At 38.1% G+C, this 4708-nt stretch overlaps 1 long non-coding RNA gene across 1 annotated transcript; it reads right to left on the bottom strand.

The window, feature by feature from the left end:
* Window positions 1-235: 235 nt before the first annotated feature.
* Window positions 236-3923, bottom strand: LOC132074133 (uncharacterized). Its single transcript, XR_009418588.1, has 3 exons — window positions 3848-3923; window positions 2465-2531; window positions 236-464 (listed from the first exon to the last, which is right to left on the bottom strand). It is a non-coding gene; the product is annotated as an uncharacterized LOC132074133 (long non-coding RNA).
* Window positions 3924-4708: the final 785 nt, after the last annotated feature.

Below are 4708 nucleotides of genomic sequence, written 5' to 3'. Positions count from 1 at the left end.
ATTGTTTGGGTACCCGGTTCTTTATCTGAAGCACTAAAACCATGTTTCCTCTCCCATTATTACATCACGTATTTATATGTTTATTAGAAAATACACAGTACATCACTTAATTGTTATGCTACATATTTTTTACATAAATAAAATTTGACATTTAATGAAAATCCTCTTTTGGATGTAAATAGAATTGATAATTTAAAAAATTTTAAAAGGAAATTTGTATTTTAAATTTGACCTTCCTAGTCCTTACACCTAATTTGCCACTTACCCTGAAACTTTCACTCAGGTCAAAACAGGCAGTTTCTGCTTTATTTCTGACAGGGATCTGGCCCACTTCCCATATTTTGACCTTTGTACTGCAGCAAACCAGTGATACTCCTCAGGAGTGCCAAGCTGATCACAGCAGCTGCTTCATGCTTTCTCAAACTACTTATTTATGTATCTTTCTTCAGACCCGAAGCCTCATACTGCAGTGGAGAACAAAGGACAGATATTGCTGAATTTTACTCAGCCACAAAGTTCTTCCCCCTCACAGAGGTCCCCTGCTTCTCTCTGCTCTGCTGTTCAAACCAGGCGTGTTCAGTGGCACAATGACCAAGGCAAGGCAAATGTATAACTTAATTTTGTAAAAGAAAGAGATTTTCATCTTGTATTGACTTTAAACTAGGCAACCTGCAGTGTTCAGAAACCAGCAAACAGCAGAACCCTGTGTAGTGGTGTTTTTTGAGAAGAGGTCATCCACAGCATCACTCTGTGCCACTTAGATATGGAAGTGGTAGTTCCAAATTCCTTTAAGAGCCTGGAGAATGCCCCTGCCCAAAGGCAGCAGCACTAATGCCTTGCTGTAGATCTTGGATGCTGCCTCCAGCTCTGGAAAGTATATGCAATATTTTGGGCACAATTTACTTCATGATTTATGTTTCCAGGCAGTGTGTGTTACCAAAACCAGAGATACCTGAACTACTGGGCTGTATTTATACAGTTTTATTTATCTGCTAGCTAATAGTAACTATAGGCCTTAAGAAAATATCTTATCATGTTACAGAAAGCATAGTCCAGACCCCAGTCTGGGCAGTTTCCCATATGAGTCATATGAAAGATTTGTTTCAGAAAAAGAAAACACCTTATAGGGAACAGACCTCAATAAGACTAGAAAAGGAGCTGGATCATCTTTTTCATATTGAGTTGCAAGATCAAGTTATCAATTTTTTAGTGTTTTTTGACTGCTGCCCTTGTGATGTGACATTTTCTTTTTTCCCTATAGAATTGCTACTAGACATATTGACTCTTTTGAAGTGAAAATCAGGTATATATGAGTCATCTTAAATTATAACTTGTATCTAGTAAATTATATTTTTGAAAATATTTCTGTTTTGTGGTTTGTGATTAAGGAAAAAAAGTAGTTACTCTAAGGCTTGACTAAGAACCTGCTCATGCTAAGTTTTTAATATTCCTTTTGGAACCCCCTACTCATTTGATACTGGGGACAGCTAATTTTCCCTCATCAATATAAAATTTTCCTGGATGCCTAATGCTATGCTGCCAGGCGTACTCAGAGTTGTTGGTCCTGGATCCTACTAAACCCTGACTGGGATTCAGAGAATAGATATTCTGCCTATTTTCTGGAGTGCTTGAGTTCTCCATGTACTCTATAATAAATACTGGTATCAGCCCTAAAATTCTCACTTCTTTAGGTTAGTCACCAGTACTTAAACATTTCTTATTTCTTGCTATTTTTTAGACAGTGACTGAACACACTAAAATGCTCCATCAAAAAAGGGAAAGAATTACTATTTGCCCATAATTATGCTTCTGAATTCTGAAGGGAACAAAAGAAAAAAAAAACAAATAAAAAACCCCAAACCCTAAGAAAATTATTGTTAGTAAGAAGGTTATTAAAAAACTGTTTTAATTAGTTTGCCTTCAGAATTTCTTGCTGTGTTGTCTTGCGTGTTTCATCAGCTTTTCATAAGCTAGAGCCAGCTCCCACTCCATGCAAGTATTAAAGAAGTTTTAATGGTCTGGATAATTTTCAGAAGAAAATTAATTAAAGCAACCATTTTCCTGGTGGCTATCAATCTCATGGCTCTCCAAGCCCAAGCTATACTTTCTCCCTTCCAGCATACTAATATGCTACCAATTTACAAGAGAGTAATTGCATTTTCATGCCCATGGCTTTTCATGCATTCCATTTATAAAGCTGAATGGCTATTTTTATTGATAAGGCAACAAGTTAGAGACATCTTAAAAAATCCCCCTGTTGACCTTTTATCTTCCATCCTTCTCTTAAAGCGTTGAACTGAAGAGTCACTAGAAGTGTGTTTCCTAACAAATTAAGTGTGGTGACATTGCTAGGCCTTTGAGTTTAATGTCCCTGGGTTTTAATTAAATGTCAAGCAAACACCATTGAATTTTGACAAAAAACAGAGTGCTATTTGCAGAAAACCTTGGCATGTCACCTCTTTACCTTGCTTGCTTTTCTCTCTGCAAAACCAGCACACTGCTGCTATGCAGTGATGTGCCACAGAATAATCCTGTTGAGAGAATTAAAAGCAAAACAATTACTTTTATCAGGGTGTTGTGCATCCTGATACTTCTTGGGCATCATAAGTGAGTTAGAAGCTGTTTATCTTTGTATTACTTGGTGAAAACTGATTTTTTTTTCTTTATTTATGATATCAAGCATCATAAATCTTTGCTGTTGTGTAATTGATCTCCTTTCAGGGAAATTTGAAGTACAGTTTCCACACTGAATGACACAGAGAATCTCCTGAACAAAAGAATGGAAGTGATTCCTAGATTATCATGCTTTGAGCACTGTGTAAGATAGTTGCCTCCACCTGACTGTTTAGATCTTCACTTTTTCTTTCTTTGTATTCACTTGGGTGATGACTTTTTCCTCATGTGGAATTATACTGCACTGCTTTTGGCATCATCTGGGGATGCCAACCTTTACCTGTCTGCCTCAACAGAATTGCAGTAGAATCATGACCAAATGGAAAGCACATAAGCTTAGTAAAGCTTAAAAATTGCTTAGGGTCAGTTATGTCTCACATGTTCAATTATGCTAATTTCTGAAGGCCAGTTAATGGATATATTTGATTATATTTGATTCCTGTATTTCACTGCTTGGCTAATCTGTACAAAATGAGATGCAGAGAAAGCAATTTTTGGCAGTAATTATTGAAAATATGCTTCAGTTTTCAGTTGCTCTGCTATAGTGATATTAATTTTAGTGCATTTACTTCCAAATCACGCCAGTTTAATTAGGATTTATTTAATACTCTAATGGTATCTGAATTTCAAGTATCCTATCTCATTTGTATGTCTCTAAGCACATTAAAACAGATGAGCTTCCACATTCCCTTAATATATGTTGAAAAGTCTAGCTTTCCAGGGCTTTTGCTATTAGTGAGTTTTCTGGGATCCTTCTCTCACAGATAAAGGGTACCATATTCACCTATATAAATTCTGGGTATATTCCCTGCACATAATTCTCTGAGTAGACAACAATGATATTGAAGGCTAAAATATTGGTTGCAGCAGGTAAGTAAATAAACTAAATCCTAAATAATAAATAGTTCAAAGGGAGAAAAAGGATATTTATGAACAACGGGAAGAATTACAGAGTTGTACTTTCAGGGACTAGCAAAGACAATAACAAGTTTAATCTTCTGGGTTGAGTTTCTATGCCCTTAGAAACAGTACTGTGAGAAGGATCTTGGAGATTCTTGAGTTCCACCAATGTAGTTCAGTCACATTTCTTGAAGAGATAGGGACCTTATCACCATGAACTTCCAAACTTCTTATATCAGCAGATGGCTGAACAAAGGAGGAAGGTCATACTCACACATTCATATTGCAGCTTTTCCTATTTTCTTCTGTTTTTCTTGGAGATGTTCCTCCTTTCACATCCACACAGTACAGGCTGTGCAGGCTGGTTGGCTGGTTCCCTTTTCTCCTCACCCAAAATCCTTCATGCAGTGATGTGAGCACACAGTTTGTGGTGATTGGGATGGGGCTGGGCTGAGCCTCATCCCCAGTGGGCACAGCTGTGAGCAGCAGGGGAGCAGCACTGACAGCAATGAGCCATGGAGGGCCCAGGGGCACTGACCAACCACAAAGGGAACAGAGGCACACAGGTGCCGTGCATCAGCATGAGGGTTGATGCATTATAAAAGGTTGGGCTAAAGAACAAGAAGGGCACATATTTGCAGTTGTCTGAGGTGGTATGATACTCTGTATGAGCAGATGCTTAAGCTTTCTGATGTGGTATGGTGTTACTCTGGATGGGTTGAAGCCTTCTAAAATTTTATGGTGATGCTCTGTGTATCATAGCCATCCTAACTACAACTTTTGCTGTGATGCAGGAATTCCCTTGGCTTCATTTGGAGGTTTTTGTTGTTTTTTTTTTTTTTCCCTATCTCCCTTTTTTTGTCTGGAAATCTTCTGAGACAACAGAGGTTGTTTGCTTGTTTCTTCTTGTGGTGGTCCTCAGAGACTGAAATGGGAGAATGGGTAAATGAAGGTCATAACCTTGTTTCTACAAATGGGGAAGAGGTGTCCCAGTAGAAGGAAGGCCAAGATACAGATCTATGCTACAGAAGCCTTTCCCTAAGGCCATTTTTGGCAATAACCATTGCCCAAAGGGAGTGTTGTACAGTACTAGAAGGCTTCATTTTCTGCCCTGTATGTGCAACCAGTGTCTCTG

The sequence above is a fragment of the Ammospiza nelsoni genome, chromosome 6 (assembly GCF_027579445.1).
Source record: "Ammospiza nelsoni isolate bAmmNel1 chromosome 6, bAmmNel1.pri, whole genome shotgun sequence".
Classification (NCBI taxonomy): domain Eukaryota; kingdom Metazoa; phylum Chordata; class Aves; order Passeriformes; family Passerellidae; genus Ammospiza; species Ammospiza nelsoni.
Note: the sequence above shows the minus strand (reverse complement) of the source record. Positions and strands in the feature narration are given on the sequence as shown.